Source organism: Ictidomys tridecemlineatus, chromosome 8 (assembly GCF_052094955.1).
Source record: "Ictidomys tridecemlineatus isolate mIctTri1 chromosome 8, mIctTri1.hap1, whole genome shotgun sequence".
NCBI lineage: Eukaryota > Metazoa > Chordata > Mammalia > Rodentia > Sciuridae > Ictidomys > Ictidomys tridecemlineatus.
In genome coordinates this window covers 51,910,497-51,931,503 of record NC_135484.1, presented here as the reverse complement: position 1 = coordinate 51,931,503, position 21,007 = coordinate 51,910,497, and the positions used below count along the sequence as shown (strand labels likewise).

General features: G+C 39.7%; 3 pseudogenes; 2 read left to right on the top strand and 1 right to left on the bottom strand.

Annotated features, from left to right (window-relative positions):
- Positions 1-1,729: 1,729 nt before the first annotated feature.
- Positions 1,730-3,978, bottom strand: LOC144366105 (cysteine/serine-rich nuclear protein 3 pseudogene; annotated as a pseudogene).
- A 4,388-nt stretch (positions 3,979-8,366) lies between these two features.
- Positions 8,367-10,712, top strand: LOC144366104 (G1/S-specific cyclin-D1 pseudogene; annotated as a pseudogene).
- Positions 10,713-11,747: 1,035 nt separating this feature from the next.
- Positions 11,748-17,994, top strand: LOC144365931 (ras-related GTP-binding protein C pseudogene; annotated as a pseudogene).
- The last annotated feature ends 3,013 nt before the right edge of the window (positions 17,995-21,007 follow it).

Here is a 21,007-nt window from a genome sequence, read left to right as displayed (position 1 = left end):
GAATTGGGAACAAGGAGTGGAAAATTTTTATTTTTTATTAATTTAATAAAAAATTTTATGTTTTCTGTAACATTTATCTTTACTTTGTATTGGTGTATATTTATTTAGTAATTTAATATTGGTCAGGAAAATGAGGAGGAAGAAATCAAAAAGGGAAAATTAACGAAAGGAAAAGGAATTCCTCCTCTGAGCCTTTGCCCATCATAATTTTTCAAGACCTGTTTGACAATTTCCTGTGCGAGAGGTCAACAGAACTCTGAACACTAGAGGTATTAGACTTACTGTTCAACACTATATATTTGGGATTTAGGAAAGTGTTCTGTGATTTTATACCTTCAAGTAGTAGGTTCCTAAGAAATGTTCATATGATAATACTAACACAACATAGCTATTAAAAAAGCAGGATAAGTTTTTTTAAATGTTAAAATTACCATATTGATACTTAAAAATGAACTCTGTCCAAACATCTGGTGGAACGCTCATTAATCCACTGCTGTATCATTTTCTACAAGAAGCTGCCCTGCACTCTTGTGGTGGTTTCTCTCCTTTGCAGCAAACATCCTCAACAGTGTTTATAGTAAAGGGAAGATAACCTTAAATGCATATGCTGATCATTCAGACTTCCTGCACTTATGATCAGGGTTGGGGAAAAGACAAGGATTGTTTAATGTATATGGAAGTAGTAGACCTTTGAAGAACTCAACTGAAGTACTTGCACTCATATACATCTTCCATTTTGCACTGATAGCTGTTTTGTTATGGTGGTCTTGATATTTAGATATTCATCATTCATTTGAAATAACTGAAAGAATGGATCTTATAAACATCAAATTTTTCCTTATTAAAAATGAAAAATTAGTTTTACAATACCAAGAAAAAGTATACTAGCAATTTTCAAAAAAAATATTGTATACATTTCAATATCTCAAACATATGATGCAATATCATCTCAATTATTAAATTATAGTGGATAGATAGAAAGGATTTGATTTTATTCAGATACAGAATAAAATATAGAAAGGTCTTAAGAATGTTCTACTGATTTTCTAGCATAACTGTGCCTTGTTCACCACCTACAGGAAATATGTAAGATTTGCACTGAACATAACCGCTTGTGTGGGTTATAGAAACAAATCTAATGTTCATTATGAGATTTGTAAAATAGAGACAATTTCATCTACCTAAAATAATTTTCATGTAGTACTGATGGAATATGACTTCCAATATTATATACATGAAGTCAGATATCAATTAGAATCTAGCACAAATATTTGCAATTACTTAAACTTATCACTCAAATATATTTTAAACTCTACTTTCCTTTAATAAATTGGAGACAGCACAACTAGATTTTCCTCTAACATTCAAATCTATTGTTATTAATTAAATATATCATTTGTGCTGTCAATAAATAGTTTACACAAGGAAAAAAACCCTGTCTTTCCTTTTTTTTCCCTATCTAAACAAGGAAACTGAAGCATAGATTAGAAAAACTTCCAAACCTGAACATTTTATTTAAAAAATAATAATAAAAATAAAAACAGAAGATCTGAATTTTTCACCAAATATTTTTAGAAATTATCTTTCTAGGCCTCATAGCCTCCCTGTAACAAAGTGAGTTGCTTTAATGGTTGAATCACCTCCTATGAGTAAACATTTTTAATACGAAACTCTGTACTTGTGGTGTTATTATTTTCTTTTTTTCTTTTTTTTTTAAAAATACACATGAAACAATTAAAATTTTTTTCTTACAATAATTACTTTTACATTAAAAAGTCACCATCATCTTCAGATATATCGAAAATTAGGACTCTAAATCTTATTATTTTCCAGTCTTAGTTAACAATCTTGCACAGGCCCGATAATCCAAAACTTGGAGCTCTGTTCTGCACAGCTTGGCAGGTTTCACACAGTTTGACAGGTAGGCAACTGTGAGATATGCATTTTTAAAATTTAGCATTTTTCTATCAAAACAGTCTGAAATCTTAAAATCCCCATAGTGACTGTATTTGTGCAATGCCACAGTCATGTAGCTAGAAAGGAGAAAACAAAATACAGTCTGGAAGATTAATCACAGTCCAAGTTTTCTTGGTCTTCAGTTTAAACAACGATGAGCCCAGGAAATCCAATTAAATACAGTGCCTTAAATAGGAGAAGAGTTGGTCCTGGAATAGAATAATTTAAGCTCTACTAAACAGGGACAGTCTCAACCACGGGAGATTTGATACACTCTTCGTGCAATCTGCTCTTTTCTGCAAGGCTCAAAGAATTTTCAGCAGGATGCTCCGAGAGGTGACTATCACCATTCAAGGTGGGGACAAACCCTTCCTGGGAAGGGCCTTTCAAGTATGAGTGAAATTCCACTTGAGGATGATTAGACCTGTGTTCGGGATATAAGCTATTGCAGGGCACCCCGCTATCATTTTCGGAAGAGGAGCAGCAAACGATGACAGAGGGGTTGGCAGCTGGGTAGTGGGAGGCACCGTAGGCCTCTTCCGCTTGTCGGGCATAGTCAACGAATTGCTCTGGGGTCATGGTGTAAGGCACCAGCGAAAGGGTACCGTTTTTGACAGTATCTCGTTCTGAGTAGTTCTCAGCCATCTGGCTAGCAGTTCCTGGAATGTGGCTATCGATTTGGTAATACAGAGTTGAAGAGTTGGCATAAAAAGAAGCATTTTTTGCGTGGCTTTCGTGAACAGCAGTGCCATCGGAATAACAAAGGACCGAAGGAAGAGGGACCACTTCAGCGTGAGTGCCCAGACCTTCCACGAAGCTGTCTCCTTTATCGTCGTCGTCATCTTCCTCCTCCTCCTCCTCCTCCTCCTCCTCCTCCTCCTCCTCCTCCTCCTCGTCTGACTCGCTAGGCGCCAGGCTTTGGGTGCTGGAATCGGTGACTCCACTGCAAAAGCTGCTCCCATCCTCCTCCTCTTCGTCCTCCTCCGCTTGGCAATCTAATTCCTCGGCAGACTGCAGGTGCAGCACTGCAGCCTGGGGTTCAGTTTCAATCTCAAAATTTTCTGCGATAGAATATTCTACGGAGTGAGCGACGGGGCCCATGGAACTACTGTGAGCACTTATCTCACCCTGGCAGCCGTTCAGCGTGGGGATTTGCTGCTCTCGGGTTTTCTCCAGTTCAAGTTTCATTATTGTGTGCAAAAAGTGAGTCCGGACACGGATAGGATTAAATTCAATTCTACCTGCTGTGTTACTACAACCTTCTTTAGTGCAGCCACACGGGAAAGACATACGATCCACCTGACACTTAATGCCTGCCAAGCTGTAGGTACATGTTTCCGGATCACAGAACACTCTGCAGTCGCAGCCACAGTCCTCCCGTGACAGGCGGATGGCTCGCAGCTCGTGCTTTTCTTCCACATCAATCTTCTTCACTCCAGAGGCTCACAGCAGTGCTCTTCGTTTTTTTGTTGGCAGGGGTTGCAGAAAGAAGTACTCGTCTACTTCTGTGTTGTCCAAATCAATATCATCATCGGAAATGTCATCCACTGTAAGAGTGCTAGCTTCCTCAGATTCTACTGTGCCATTCTTAGTCATCTTTAGTTTTAAAGAGTTCAGCTTCTCCTCCCTGAGGTGCTCCCTCAGCATCTCCCTGTGCAGCCTCTCCTGCTCCCTGGCAAACTCGCCAAGGGTGTACTGGCGCACGCTGTTGTGGCGGCTGGACATCCCCAGGGTGCTGCCCCCTTGGCTGGGCACGCTTGTGAAGCCTTGCCTCCGGGTGAAGTAGTACACAGTGACACAACTAAAATGCACATTCTTGGTCCTCAGCCGCTTCTCCCTTTTGAGAATGGAGGAAGGGGTGAAATGATTAGATGTGGACGGATTGACACTGTCCCCACTGTCAGCACTTTCGCTGCTGGATACTTCATCATCCGATTCTCGCACAGAGGAGCAGGGAGAGGAGCCATCAACTTCTTCAAACTTCCTCTTTAAAATTCCACTCATAGCTGCAGCGCTGTCACATGTACCTTACTTTTGTGTAGTACTTATTTCCAAATCCCTTCAGTGACTTACAGAACTGGGCCTTCAGATCTCATGAACTCCAGTGTTTCCCGGAAGACTCTATGCCTCTGGAAACATTCTTTCAGTCTGTTGATATCTCCTTATTTTTTCGGGTAAAATGACTAGACGTGGATGGATTGACACTATCAACACGCTCAGCACTGTCACAGCTAAAAACATCATCATCTGATTCCTGTACAGAGGAGCAGGGAGAGGAGCTGTCAACTTCTTCAAACTTCCCCTTTAAAATTCCACTCATAGCTGCAGTGCTGTCACATGTACCTGTAAATATGGTTTCTGTACTTCGGCTCCGTCAGAACACACTGAAGAGAGTTCACTCCTCCCTCTTCTCATGTTATTATTTTCTAACAATATTTATTATGAACACATTTTTAATGACAAGTACCATGTTATGCTATATCAAAAACACCTAATCAGGACTAAATCTATGCCTTCATTTGTTCTCAGTATTTGCTCTCTCCCTAATAAATCTCATTTAAAATTTCACTTATATTCCAATGACTCCGAATTAATATCTGTAACAAAGATCTCACCTCTGAATATCTAAAAGACAACTTATAATTTATATGTGTATGTCTGAAAGGCATTTCAACTCAACATGCTCAAAGGTATTATGTTGTGTCTCCCAAACTTCAAGTGCACCTCTTTATTCTGTGGCATTATTGAAGTCATCCTTGGAAAACTCTCTACTTCCTTATTTAGTGCATCATCCAGATCGCCAATTTCACTGTGAAGTCACCCCCAATCTGTTCAGTCCATCTCCACTTCTGCAATTCTAGTGCAAATTATTAACACTCCACACGTGGGCAATTGCCTTAACTACCAAATTCATGTCCCTTCCACACCATTGCCTGTGTCCAGTTCACCACACAGCAGCCATGAACAAGAATGGTAATTTTGTTCTTCATTCTAACGGGAGGAAAAAGATAAAGGACCAAGTTATCTTCTCTCTCTGCCACAAACCAACAAAACTGGTAGTAAAGGTATACACACAATCACACACACACACACACACACACACACATATGCACACACAAAATAGATTAGGCCAGCAATGAGAAAAAGAGGGGAAAAGAGGGCATTTGAGAAGTAATTTCAAGAAATACTAGGAAGAATGAAAAACGATAAACCAGTACCTGATAAATAAGGCAATGGAAAGTGCTATCAAGTGCTCACATAGAAAAGGCAGAAGTAGCAAGATGTTCTGCCCCACAGAATCCGGGGAACTGAGAACTTTGAAGGGTTGATCAACTTGGAGAACAGAACTAAGGCATAGGCTAAAAATGGAGAGATTAATTGAAATATTTCAAACAAAGCATGTCACCTTCCCCCAAACCCATCTCTTTCACCCATACGCTTTCTTAGATGGTTCAGCTGCTGCCTAAGATTTACCCCATCACAACTAGAGAGAGAGAAGAGAAAAGAAGGAAGAAGGAAGGAAGGAGTAAAACCTGCCATTCTTCTCTATAAAATCTAACATGGTTCATTGGAAGAAGCAGGGCAGCTTGTGTGGGAGTTGGAACTTTGACATTCAGGAGTCTAAAACTATAATATTTAGCTCCCACCCACATATCTTAGAACAAAGCTTGCTAGTGCAATAACAGCACCTGACAGAAACTCACCTGGCTTTTCTGTTACTGCTTTCATAGTGCAAACGGACAGCAAGAACCACCAAAAATGTGGAGAGAAAAAATGCAATATGAGAAAGCTCAAAATAAGCAAAAGTGACTCCAGAAAAAAGAGATAATTCATCAACCCAGAAAAAAAGAAGAAAAGGAAGAAGGAAGGAAGGGCAGATGGACAGATAGGTGGTACCTTTCTGATGGTACCATCAAAGATATTTGGGAAGATATCTTTCTTATCTACAAAACAAACAAAAAATACAAGTACCAGATGTTCTTAGAAATAAGAAAGCCAGGCTTAGTGGCACAGGCCTGTCATCACAGTGACTCAGAGGGTTGAGGCAGGAAGATCACAGGTTGAAGGTCAGCCTCACTCAGCAGCTCAGCAAGCCTTGTCTCAAAATAAAAAGGGCCCAGGATGTAGCTCAGATGTGAAGCATCCCTGGGTTTAAGCCCCAGTACCCCCACAAAAAAATCGTTATGTTCTTGCAAATTAAAATATTAATATTAAAAAATCTTCAGAATAATAAAATTAAATATGCAATAGAAAATATAAGAGAAAATGAGACATGGTTTACTTGCAGATGTCCAACTTTAGAGAGTACAGAATAAATAGGAAAAGGTGATAATAATAAATAAAAATGGAAGAAATCTCCTACAGCTAAAATGCTTCTTACATGGAAGTCAGCAAATTGAAAACATCCATGCCGACACAGTGGCACATCTCTGTAATCCCAGCAGCTCAGGAGGCTGACACAGGAGGATCACAAGTTCAAAGCCAGCATCAGCAAAATCGAGGTGCGAAGCAAATCAGTGAGACACTGTCTCTAAATAAAATACAAAATAGGGCTGAAGATGTGGCTCGGTGGTTGAGTGCCCATGAGTTGAATCCACAGTTCAACAACAACAATAAATTTAAAGCATCCATGATGTATCTGATTCAATAGCTAAAAGAAAGACATAGGCTGAGATATATCATTATAAAACTTCAAAACTATAAATATAAAACATACAAATATAATTTATAAATAAGCTGTCCAGTGTGGAGATAAAAACAAATTCCCTAAAAAAAAAAAAAAAAAAAAAAAAAAAAAAAAACACAGACTATCATCAGAATTACCAGCAGTACTAGATCAGGGAAAAGAAAGGATGTTTTCAAAATTTTGAGGGAAAATAATTTTTCACCCAGAAATCTCTAGTCAGCAAAGTCATTCACCAAATATGAGAGCTGGAAAAAATCAATATCTTCTGACATGTAAGTAATGAGCAAGTTCAGTTATTATGGTGCTTTCTGATGAAATTTCTTTAGAATTGATGTAACATATTCATCAAAAGGAGGGAATACACTAAGAAAGAGGAAAGTTCAAAAAAATAATGAATCCTCTTCAGAAGAGCAATAGTGAGTCCCAGGATGACAGCAGGGTGGATCAGGAAGTTGGAGAGCTCCAAGCAGGAACTAGGTGGCAAAAAGACCTACAATACCAGGGATTCGTGACAGGAAGTTCTAATGAAATTTAAAATCCAAGAAAGATAGATGATGCAAGAGAAAAAAATTAGAAACTACAAGAAAAAAAACAGATATAAAAGAAAGGAAATACAAATATAATGTATTCCTAACATTATATTTCAACAATACTTACAGGATCATAATAGTGTTAACACTGTTGAATTTTGTACTTTAGAATCAACTTACAGAGAAAGTATGAAAGTCTTGTGGCTATAGAGTAGAATGCAGTGATGTGAACCTCATTGAAAGTGAAAGGTCAAGAAGACTGGGGATGTGGCTTTGTTGTCTGGAGGTAGAAAGGAAAGAAGGGAAAGTAGAACTGACCAGGTAAGCAGGGAGGCTGCTCCTGTAGCACAGAGTGGAAAGAGAAAAGGCACTCTCCACAGTTGGAAAAACGAGAGGTCGAGGTAGCATAAAACTTAAAATGGCAGGAACTAAAGTGATTCTATAGAAGACATATTTTCTTATTAAAACAAATTGCAAGATCAGGATATAGGAGAGCTTGGTAAAAATGAGCTAAATCTTCATCTATCATTGCAAGAAGCCAATAAAGAGCCTTCACAATTGGCAAATCTAGGAATACAAAAGATAAGAATATTTTGAAGATACCTGAGTGGTGGTATGCTGGTTGTGTGACAGTTAAGATAAACCACTGTGCATCATTTACTTCATCTATAAAGTGAGAATAATAGCTGTAATGTTCATTTTGTGTGGCCTCTTCATGTTTATTAGGAACATTAAATAAGTCAATATATGTAAGTCACTTATAATGTGGTCTGGTGCATTATGAGTGCCACATACAAATTATATATATATAATAAAAAATATATATATAATAAAATATATATATATATATATTTTAATGTCTTTTGATGAGTGATATGGTGGAGATGGAGATGGGGAAAGCAGTTACAGGGCTCTTAATTTTCATTAGTCACCTTTCTTATTATTTTTTGCTCTAACAAAAGATATGTGTTGCTTTGATTACCAAAAAAAAAAATACTTTTTAAAAAATATTGAAAAGAGTCAATTCCAAAACCTAGAGATGCCAAATTTACATTTATGCCACATTTTTTCTTTTTGGTGCTCCCAGCTTCACCCAGGTCTTCACACATCATGCCTCCTCGGGAAGTATTCTACTACTGAGCTACATCCCCAGCCCCATCCCATGAGTTTTTAAGCTCTGCTGTAAAACTAATTTAAAAATCTACATAAAGTAAAATTGAGAGAGGGCTGTCGGCGCAGTAGCAGTGAGCAGCAGAGTCAGCGCGCTCGGCTAGGGGGAGAAGAGCGCGAGGGAGCGTCGGGCAGCAGGAGCGAACGCCGAGCGCTGACCGAACCCAGACGCGCAGCCCTTCGCGAGCGGCTCAGGCAGAGCCCCCGCCATGGCTCACCAGCTCTTGTGCTGCGAAGTGGAGTCCATCTGCCGCGCGTACCCCGACACCAACCTCCTTAACGACCGAGTGCCGAGGGCCATGCTCAAGGCGGAGACCTGCGCTCTCTCGGTGTCCTACTTCAAGTGTGTGCAGAAGGAGATCCTGCCGTCCATGCGGAAGATCGTGGCCACCTGGATGCTGGAGGTCTGCGAGGAGCAGAAGTGCGAGGAGGAGGTCTTCCCTCTGGCCATGAACTACCTGGACCGCTTCCTGTCGCTGGAGCCCCTGAAGAAGAGCCGCCTGCAGCTGCTGGGGGCCACCTGCATGTTCGTGGCCTCCGAGATGAAGGAGACCATCCCCCTGACGGCCGAGAAGTTGTGCATCTACACTGACAACTCCATCCGACCCGACGAGCTGCTGCAAATGGAGCTGCTCCTGGTGAACAAGCTCAAGTGGAACCTGGCTGCCATGACCCCCCACGATTTCATCGAACACTTCCTCTCCAAAATGCCAGAGGCCGAGGAGAACAAGCATGCGCAGACCTTTGTCGCCCTTTGTGCCACAGACGTGAAGTTCATTTCTAACCCACCCTCCATGGTGGCCGCTGGGAGCGTGGTGGCCGCAGTGCAGGGCCTCCACCTGGGCAGCCCCAACACCTTCCTGTCCTGCTACCGCCTGACCCACTTCCTCTCCAGAGTGATCAAGTGTGACCCGGACTGCCTCCGCGCCTGCCAGGAGCAGATCGAAGCCCTGCTGGAGTCCAGCCTGCGCCAGGCCCAGCAGAACCTGGACCCCAAGGCCTCCGAGGAGGAGGTGGTGGAGGCGGCGGGGGCCGACCTGGCCAGCACGCCCACCGACGTGCAGGACATAGACGTCTGAGGCGCCCGGCCAGCGGCACCACCCAGCACCCAGCAGCGGCCGGCCGCAGCCCCGCAGCCTGGGAGGGGCCGCCCGCGGTGCTCCAGGCAAAGTCCCTCTTTTCAGGGATATTTTGCTAACAGAAGGGAAAGTCTCCTTCTCCTTTCCTCTTTCTCCCTTCCGTCTCTGACTTAAGCAAAAGAAAAGGGAAAAAAAAATCCTGAAAACTGTCTTTAAAAAAGAAAGAAAAGATAGAATTTGCATGACCTTGAGTGGGGGAGGGGCGTTGTGCTACAAAATAGAGGATTTTACTCCGTAATCAAGTAGCTGTATGTGAATGCGCTCGTGTCTCTGTAAGGATAGCATTAACACGCACGAGGGTCCCCGAGGGCTAGGTCGGATTCTTTGTATGTGTTCAGAAAAGAAAAAAGCATAAAAACTTCTTAAAAAAAAAAAGAAAAGAAAAATTTGAAAAACCATTTTAAAGTAGAAGAGGGTTAGGTAGGAAGTGTGTCCCCGCTCCCCTGAGAGGCAGGGCTTCGCACGGCCCTAGCTCTGTGCCCGCTTGCTCGTCACGTAGTCACTCCTTGTGTGTTTATCTCCTAGGTAGGTAGGCGTGTGACCTCTGCAGCTTGCCAATGGGTCAGCATGGTGTGGGGCCGGGCTTTTGTGCCTGGGGACCCCCACCTGGGCACCAGTCTGCAGGTGCCAGCCAGGGAGCTCGGGAAAGGCCAGCTGTCCACCACCACGTGCTGCTGTGGAGGGAAGCAAAGCGCGACATGACAGATTCCATTTTTATAATCTTCCTAGTTTTGTAGTTACCTGCTCGTGAGATGCTGGGTTCTCACCCGTCGGTCCTGCCGCCTGTTCACATCAGGTTCAATCCACAGCTACTCTCTTCTTATCATTTGGGGGTTTTGTGTTTTCTTTCTTGATATTCTAAACCGTTCCGTGTCAAAGCACTTTGGTCCAGCAGTTAGAGGCCACTTCGCTGTCACGTGCGGGGCGGTTTCCCAATGGAATGGCGGGGAATATTCACGTTCCTGCGGGCACAGGACCGCAAAGGTGTGACACCGTGGTGTCAGCGAGAGGGTGTTCCTGACGGTTTTGTACCAGTCAAGAAGAAAAAGGTCCGTGTCACAGTGCCAGGATGCAGGCCCCTTCCTGTCCTGTAGAGAGGTCGAAGTTCGCGGGAATCCTTTGGTGCCAACTGGTGTTTGAAAGTAGGGACCTCAAAGGTTCACCTAGAGAACAAGTAGTGTAAGGGTTACTTTTAGGTATTTCACAGCGGAAGGTTTTTAAACACTAAAATATATAATTTATAGTTAAGGCTGAAAAGAATATTTATTGCAGAGGATGCTCGTAAGGCCAGTATGATTTATAAAGTGATGCAGTCTCCCTTGATTTCGACACTCGACCCTTTCTGCCTTTGAGCTGCAGGTGACAAGATGGGGCCTTTGGTCGGTGAGGGAAGATCTCCAGAGAGACCGCCCAGACCTGGACTCGGCCTGTGGGGCGTTGCCCAAAGTGGTCTGCTCTAGAGGCACCCAAGGCACAGGGACGCCAGGGTGCTTGAGAGGAGAGGGGTCCAGGACCTTCTCATCCCTGCCCATCCTGGCCCTGTACCTTTGCATTGAGGACGTGTGGAGGGGAGGTGGCAAGAGTGTGGAGGCTGAGGCGGAGGCTGGAGAGAGCACGTGAGGGAGGAGTGTGGCGGGAGGCTCCGAGGGGACCGGCAGTGCCCACAGGAGAGACAGGCCATGGCTCCACTTCCTATTGCGCTGCTACCGGTGACGTCCCGCAGTCGGAAACTGTTCACAGCTTCTCTGTATCTCTTTCACGTTGTTTTGCTGCTATGGGAGGATCAGTTTTTGTTTTACAATGTCATATACTGCCATGTGCTCGTTTTAATTTTCTCATAGAAAATTGTATTACAGATGCCCTTTTTTGTAGTTTTTTTTTTTAAGTAATCAATTTGAACTTGATGTGATTACTGCTCTATTCCAAAAAAGTCCCTGTTCACGATACCTCATGCTTCACTTAGCCATGTGTAGACCCACCAGTCGGCTCTGTCTGCCTCGTGGACAGAAACACGGACGAATCCCAAGACGGCCCTGGCCAACGGGGCCACGTCCAGGAGACCTGCGCAGGCCTGTCGCTGCCCAGCTGTGTCCCTGCGCCTGTAGTGCTGGGCTCCGCCGGTCTGGACGTGCCATTGTGTTATAGCTTCGCCAGCTGTGCCGCTCTTGACGTGTAGTTATGAACATTGCTTGTTGTTATTATTATTGGGATACCAGTCTGTCTTACCTGCCACTGTGGTGCTGGGCCATAGGACTCGTCATCGGGATGATTGGAATCGCTTCTGGAATAGTTGGAGTTTCGGTGCGTTTCCTCTGTTCCCTGTGCTAGTGTTCTGTTTGTTCTTGTTTGTTGATTACAGCATGATGCTAAATTAAAGACTCTAAATCTCAAAATAAATAAATAAATAAATAAATAAAATTGAATTAAAGCATTAAACATGAGTGCTATTAAATTTAAAAAATTAATTTACCATAAATCTCTTTAATTAAATTGATCAATTTAATTAAACTTGAAATTTTTAATATAAATTTATTTTGGAATAAAATTTTATTTGTTAAAGTTCCAAAGATAACACAAAGTGTTCCTAAATAGTCTCCATCCTGTTTCCCCTTATGCTATTTTTTACGGTGCCAAGATATATTTGTTAATACCAAAAGACCAACATTTGTTCACTACTATTAAATAAACTACAGCTTCATTCACATTTTATGTTTTCTAATTTCAATATATCTTATTGTATTCTAAGATCCAAGTCAGAATATCACACCACCTACAGTAATTTTGTTTCTTGAGTCGCCTTCATTTTGTGCCAGTTTCTCTGTTTCCCTTAGTATTTTTTCTTGATGTTGGCAGGCTTGGGGAGGACTGGTCTTGTCATTTTTAAAGCATCTTTGAAATTTATTTTGCCTGTTTTTAATACTCAATGGATCCATGCCTATAAAAACAGAATTTCAGACATTTTATTGATTTCTGTAACATAGTTATTAATGTAAATTAAACATTAAATATTATAATGTGCTGTACTTGTTTCCTAACATCTCAGAAGGGACCATGTGTTTTTAATTTAAGAGAATAATTTTAAATGTATTTAATGATATAACAACCATAATATAGAAATATTCTGAACTTCCAATATCCTGGTGAATCATTTAAATAAATAGGAGAAATCATATGCCTTTAACATCTGTATACTTTTTTGTAAAATTATACCTTCAAGAGAAGCACTTGCTATGTGTTCCTATTTTATCTTTTTTTAGTATTTCATTCCAGTTTTATTGTAGAATGATATTACATTGTAAGTATATATCACATTTTCCTTTATAAAAATGTTATGAGCTTATTATAAATATAAATAACAGGCCATTGTGTATAGTCGTACCTGAAGTGAACAGTATTTAGGCAGTTTCATTATTTTTTATTTAAAAAAATAACATTAAGGAAGGGAAGAAAATCTGATCTTAGGAAATGCAACAGTCTAAAATACATTCAATAACATAGTTTTTCTAATAATGAGAAATTCTAATGGAAATTAAGAAATTAATCATATTAAATGACACTAGGGGCCTAGAGAAAGTGGAAACTAGGAAATTAATTACATTAAATGCCATTTGGGATCTTTGAAAATCAGGTTCAGGTTTCTAGTAAACACTTCTCTTAGAGGTGGTCTTTTTCTTCTTGTATTTACAGATCACAGAAGTAACAAATAATGAACACTAGAGGGAGCCAGAGGCACAGGCCAGAGGATAAATGTCAGCAACTATGTTTGGGGAATAGCCTTAAAGGAATGAATCAGGAAGATCAAAATTAAAAAGTCGTTATTTATTTTTTCTATCACTCATAAGAAAGAAATAAAAATAAGTATCCATAAAAATTTATTATGAGTACCATAAAAAATACAATAATTTTTCTTGGGATATGTCATGAAAAATGTTTATAAGGAGATAAGCTTTGTGACGGATCTTGGAGAATGGTAAAAGATCAGTAAATATAAACGCAAAGGTCAAGATGAATAACACTGAGGCAGGAAGAAATAATTGTGCTGAAGCGAGAGGTAAATATGAAAGAGTATCTGGAAATTGTGTACCTTGTCAGACAATAAAGATTCCTTCCCTACAATAGATTCCTTCCCTACAATATTTATAACAGACTCTGTCTCTTGGTAAACCTCTTTTACCCTTCTGTAGACTTGAAGAGGAAGATTGAAAACTGCAATTACCAATCTTCACTCTGCTTCTTTTATCATTTATAAAAAATTGAAATTGTACTAATTCAGAGGGGTATAATGAAATTAAGCAAGTTAATAAAGACAGAGAATTTGTAACTGTTCCTAGAGCATATTAAATACTATAAAGATGCTTCTTCTTGTTGATGCCATTGTTGGTTATTTGGTATCCATTCAAATACTCTTTTCTTTCCATGAAGAGTTTTCTAATCTCTCCAATCCACTCTGATCTTTCATTTCACTGTACTCAAATTCAATTTTACCTAGATAATATTTAATATTTCTCCAATTATTTTGTATGTCTTCATGTTGTGCCTTCACTAGCTCATATTTTCCTTGGAAGGGACCATCAAATACTGGATACTCATTTGATGTGTCCATGGAACCAATAAAATTGAGGTCAGCTAATGGACAGTGAAAGAATGTCGTACATATCTTAAAAATGAAAAAGTGAATAGCATGAGATGTAATTACCCATTAGCTAATGGAATGTGAACATTATAAATAAGCTCAGGAGACATCTGAGCAAACATGCTCAAATAAACACAGCATTTTACTATTTCAATATTATTCAGTAGTATCAGGGAACATTTATTTGACATCTACAATTTCCTATACATTTACTCACAATAAATTTGAAAATAAATTTATTTAGAATTTTACAACAATCTTAGAGGGTTTTGTAAATGATTGAGGTTCATAGAGTACATTTTTGCTAATAGTGATAAAGTTAAGATTTAAATCTATGTTTACCAAACTTCAAGTATGTACTGTTTTGCCTATTACATCTTCTACTGATATAAATAAATTGGAGAAAAATAATTTTCATTTTTTAGATTAAGATGGCATATAATTATAGAGTGAACAAATAAAATGAAAACAAGAAAAATAAAAATGAAGTAGGAAGGATGGATATGATCAAAACATGTATATGAGTTTATGAAAACGTCACAGTGAAACCCTCCATTTATACAATTAATGTGAGTTTATAAATAATGTTTACAAATAATGTGAGTATTACATAAAAATCTACTCTTTTTGTTTATCATTTTCCAACAAACGTTTATTAAGCACTTACACTGTTCCAAGCACACTTCTAGAATTTGGGATTTACATCTGTGAAAAAACAAAGATCCCTATCCTTGAAAGAAATTACGAGTATGTGGGATGGGACATTGAGATAGTTGTAGTATTGAATAGGTTGATCAAGATAGGCCTTATGGAAAATATTACATTTGAGCGAAGACTAAGGGGATTTTTATCTCTAGGAAATATAGGCAAATAGTATTCCAGACGGAGGAAGCTGTCATTAAAAAATTTCTAGGGAAATATGCTCCTGACATGTTTAAGAACAATAAAGAGTCCACTCTATCTGGACAGAAATGAGAGTAGTAAGAGAGAAGCTGGAGGGGTGAGGGTACAGGTCATGGGGAGACAAATCAGGTAGGCTCTTATGGGCATTCAAAGTTGTTTCTTGGAGACAAATGAGGACCTTTTGCAGAGTGAGCATAGGAGTGACATCTTCTGATGTACAGTTTCAGTTTAAAGTAAATAACATAAAGTCATAGAATTATTTATTTAATTCAAAAGCAGGAAGCTAGCAAAGAGGAAAAATTGGTTTCACCTCTAAAACATCCAGGTAAATTTTTTTCCCTTAGGTCATCAAGGACTTTTTATTGCATATTCATTAAACTCTTTTTAGATTAATGACAGGGCGGCGGTGGCGGCGGCGGCCTGGGGAGGCGGCGGCCTGGCCTGTCTGGGCGCGGGCGGCGGCGGTCCAGCATCACGTCCCTGCAGTATGGGGCGGAGGAGAGGCCCCTCAACGGTAGTTAAGGCGCAGCGGATTCGTTCCCAAAGGACTTCGGCTGCGGCGTGGAGGAGGAAGAAGAGGAGGCGGCGGCGGCGGTCGGCGGGCGGCGGGGTTGGGGCGGGGGCCGGCGGCGGCTGTGGCCCTGGGAGCGCTGACAGCTAGAAGCCCAGGATTCTGCTCATGGGGCTGCGGCGCAGCGGCAAGTCCTCCATCCAGAAGGTGGTGTTCCATAAGATGTCACCCAATGAGACCCTCTTTTTGGAAAGTACCAACAAGATTTATAAAGACGACATTTCCAATAGCTCCTTTGTGAATTTCCAGATTTGGGATTTTCCTGGGCAGATGGACTTTTTTGACCCAACCTTTGACTACGAGATGATCTTCAGGGGAACAGGAGCATTGATATATGTCATTGATGCACAGGATGACTACATGGAGGCTTTAACAAGACTTCACATTACTGTTTCTAAACCTACAAAGTTAACCCAGACATGAATTTTGAGGTTTTTATTCACAAAGTTGATGGTCTGTCTGATGATCACAAAATAGAAACACAGAGGGACATTCATCAGAGGGCCAATGATGACCTTGCAGATGCTGGACTAGAAAAACTCCATCTTAGCTTTTATTTGACTAGTATCTATGACCACTCAATATTTGAAGCCTTTAGTAAGGTGGTGCAGAAACTCATTCCACAACTGCCAACCTTGGAAAACCTATTAAATACCTTTATATCAAATTCAGGTATTGAAAAAGCTTTTCTCTTTGATGTTGTCAGCAAAATCTACATTGCAACAGACAGTTCCCCCGTGGATATGCAGTCTTATGAACTTTGCTGTGACATGATTGATGTTGTAATTGATGTGTCTTGTATATATGGGTTAAAGGAAGATGGAAGTGGAAGTGCTTATGACAAAGAATCTATGGCAATTATCAAGCTGAATAATACAACTATCCTTTATTTAAAGGAGGTGACCAAATTTTTGGCACCAGTCTGCATTCTTAGGGAAGAGAGCTTTGAACGAAAAGGTTTAATAGACTACAACTTCCACTGTTTCCGAAAAGCTATTCATGAGGTTTTTGAGGTGGGTGTGACTTCTCATAGGAGCTGTAGTCACCAGACCAGTGCCCCTAGCCTGAAAGCATTGGCACACAATGGCACGCCACGAAATGCCATCTAGTCTGAATTACAGCATCAGGGCTCGATGCCAGCTTACTCTTCACTCGAGGGTCAGATGCCACGTGCTGCAGGACATGGGAGCTGCTGCTTGTGGGAATCTGGTGCCTGTTCCACTAGAGACGAGGGGTAGAGTTTCTCATTTGGATGAAAACCCCTTCAACCAGGGTATATAACTGAAGCTACTATTTCTTTTTTTAAAAATGGCAAAAAAAAAAAAAAAGGAATTCTAGACACCACAGAACTCAAGTGTGTCTTTCTCCTCTTTTGGGTCCTACTTAGATAGTTGGGATATTTTGGACCTGGAGATCACACCATTTATTCATCATACCAGGGAATGTTGCCATCAATTCCAGCTGAAAATAATTGAATAAAAACTGAATTTTTATATGCTTTCTTTAGGTTTTTGTTTGAGTAGTCTCTAAACTCTGCTTTGCTTAAGTTCTAACACTGCCTCTCTGATCTCAGTTTTGGACATTGCACCTCTAAGACCTTTGAAATGCACTCGCTTGCTAACTCAGAGGACGCATCGTCTGATCGCAGCAAAAGACATTCCTGTGATTGTTATTGAAGAAATGAGAGAAAATTTTGTGCTGCATCAGGTGGAGAGCAAGGCTCAACAGTGGCTGCACCCATTCCCTTGGAAGTATTGAGGAAAAAACTTTGAAGCAGAAGAAAATTTTTACACCTGTGTTTTGAATACCAGATGTATGAGTTTTTTCCTCCAGCGTTTGATAAATGATCATGCTAAATGTAACAAAGGAGTTTAATTTTTTCCCCACAATCCCCTTCTAGGGGGATTATGTCACTGAAATATTTAGTCCACTTTTCTTTAATCTTGATATCAGCCTCCCCATACATTTTATTCTAAGCTATCTAGATTCTTTAAGAATTGATGTTTGTTGACCACGAATGACTCTAAAGCACTGGTGAACTCCACTGGGTGTTGGAGAGAGCATGCCGTGCCACATGTGTTGTTTAACATACCTTGTCTCCAGTATTCTGACACCAAGTGTCAACTGTGGTACTTACTTCACCTGGGATATTAATTTGTAATTGTTTCTTTTTGTCAGTGTTTGATACCCTTTCTGTTGATTTAAATTTACACATTATTTTTACTCCACATGCCTGGTAGTCATATGTCCCAAAGCCACTGGACCACTTGAGTACTTAAGTGCCACTGTTTAATGGAATATATATATTCAGGTCTGTAAACCTAACAGTGTGACTTGGAGTGCTTCCTTCAGGTGATTTTGACTGTTGAGTATTTACATGGACCATGGTGATATCCAAAAGAAAATGCTTTTATATTTATAGATTATTTCATTGAACTATATATAAAATGGGTATCAATAAATGTATTTACTCCAAAAAAAATAAAAATAAATTAATGACAAATATCACACAGATAATTCTAATTTTAATAAAGGTAAATAATTCTTGGCTCACCTAGGGCAAGAATAATACTTTAATATCTAATCACTAATTTTTTGTTATTAAATACAAATATTAATAATAATTTAAAATGTGTATTAATTTATCCAGTCATTATAAATCAACTGTCATAATAAAATATTTTGGTTAAACTTGTTCTAATATGCATAATAGTTGGGCTTTGGGGACGTCTGGAGAATTTGGTGTAGCTTGAAATCATGAACCTCCTGCAGAGAATACATGAGCAGTCTTAACTACAGAAGTTTCTAGTAATAACAGTGTGCAAGGGAGAGAGAGAACAGAAAGAACCAGGGCTAAAACTGGCTACAGACCAGATGGGAGTGAACACTGGCAGATCCGGTGTTCGCTGTGTATGGCGAACTTCTCTACTGAGGACAGCACTGACAGATAACCCAAGGCAGGGAAGCCAAATAGGCTGCTACATTGTTCACCTACTATATTAGTGTGCTAGAGTTACTAGGTGGATTAAACAACACAAATCTGTTCTCACAATTCTGGAGATTAAAATCCAAGATCAAGGTGTTGGCAAGTCTGGTTTCCTCTAAGGCACGTTTTGTTGGCTTCCAACTAGCTGTCTTTTCCTTATGTTCTCACATAGTCACCCCTTGCTCTGTGTGTTGTCTGTATTGTATGCTCTTCCAGTCATATTGGATTCAATCCATCCACATGTCCTACTGATATAAATAAATTGGAGAAAAATAATTTTCATTTTTTAGATTAAGATGGCATATAATTATAGAGTGAACAAATAAAATGAAAACAAGAAAAATAAAAATGAAGTAGGAAGGGTGGATATGACCGTAAAGGACCTCATCTCCATGTATGGTTAAACTTGTTCTAATATGCATAATAGTTGGGCTTTGGGGACGTCTGGAGAATTTTGAAGCACCAGGGTGAAGATTTCAACATATGAATTTTTATGGAGCATGAATCACCCTATAACACCTTGCATCAAGATCCAAATGATCTATCTGGTTGTAACAAGACTCAGGTCTGGAGTACTCAGTTACCTAATTAAGCTCTAGGTAAAACAGGAGACCCAAAATATGTTTTTGTTTGTTTGTGGGAGTAGCATATTTGTTATTACAGATTTTGATAATTTAAAAAATGTCAAAACAGTTATCCTGGAAAAAGCAGCATTTTGTTGTACTTTCTTGTATTTATTATAATAGTCTTAATTTTTAAAGTCAGTCTTTCTGTGACAAACCATGTGTAAGAGCTAAGAGAGCAGCCAAGTCAAGTGGGTATACACTGGAGGCCCAAATCTGCACCAAATCAGAAAACTGCAGCCCAGTTATAGGCTTGAGAAGAGAAAGAGAAGAAAGGGAAGGCTACCACTTTGGACTGGGGATGGCAAGCACTTATTCCAGACACATCAGATACAGGAGACTTGAGACACCAGGTTTCATCCATCATAGAATAGGCCCATCATAAGATAAATCCTAAACAACATAGTGGAAAGACATAGGCTTCAAAGTGGAAATATTTTGCACGATCCCAGTACCCTCTCATATGTACATACATATTTCCATACGGAAACATGCTGATTTGTGAGCCTGTGGGAATATGACCAAAATTCTCTGGATCTCAATGCCCGTAAATATCTCCATAAATATTAGCTGCTTTTCTCCTCTTGCAGTTGAGTAAGTCTACAGGAGATAGTTACCATAAATTATTAATTGAACTAGTGAAAAATAAAGCATAAAGAAATTAGTCCAAAACAGATATAGAATATATCTTCAGCTACCAATTCCCAAAAAGTTACAAGTAAGATTTAGTTTCCTGATGTTGCATTAACGGTTATGAAAATACCAAAGAATAAAGGTATTTTTTTCATTTTTATCCAATGGTGAAATCTCCCCTGAGCACCAAATATTAGATTATTTTGTCAAGCTTAAATATTTGCTATTGCCATAGAAGCATGATGTTGACATTTCTGGTTGCTAGAAGCATCATAGCCTTGGATGCATATACAATAGCTTTCTTTTGGCTCAAATAGGGGAATTTTTTAAAAATCAGTGTTACTTTCTTATTGTATGCTGGTAATAATGGAAAATATAGATTTGCTATGTAAATCATTCATGAAGATCTGAATTCACTAATCCAAAGAAATAAAAGCACCAATATTTAAGGATTTAAGCTTGAGATTTCTTTCTTTCAGCCTGTCTGTCTTTCTTTCTTTCTTTCTTTCTTTCTTTCTTTCTTTCTTTCTTTCTTTCTTTCTTTCTTTCTTTCTTTCTTTCCTTCCTTCCTTCCTTCCTTCCTTTCTTCGTTCCTTCTCTCTCCCTCCCTCCCTCCCTCCCTCCCTCCCTCCCTCCCTCCCTCCCTCCTTTCCTTACTTCCTTCCTACCTTTTTTACCCTCTTTCTTTCTCTCTCCTTTTTTTTTTTCAGGATCTTTAAGTGTAAATAAATGCTGGGCATGATAGTACATGCCTGTACCCTAGCATCTGGGGAGGCTGAGGTAGTAAGAGGATCACAAGTTCAAAGCCAGCCTCAGCAACTTAGTGAGGCCTTAAGCAACTTAGGGAGACCCTATCTCAACATAAAAAATACAAAGGGCTAGGGATGTGATGTGGTTCAGGGGTTAAGTGCCCCTGGATTTAATCCCCGGTGGAGGGGTGTGTGTAAATAATTAAATAAATAAGCTCCTTGAAAATGAAACAAATGTCCATCAGTAGCCTGAATATATTCTGCTCTAAACACACTGTGGAGCACCATGAAATTATTAAAAAGAGTAAATTATAATTGTGCCAATTGAAATAATTTTCACCAAGTGTTGTCAAAATGAGAAAAGCAAAATTCATCAAAATATATATATCAATGTTCATGGCAACACCATTTATAACAGCCAAAAGAT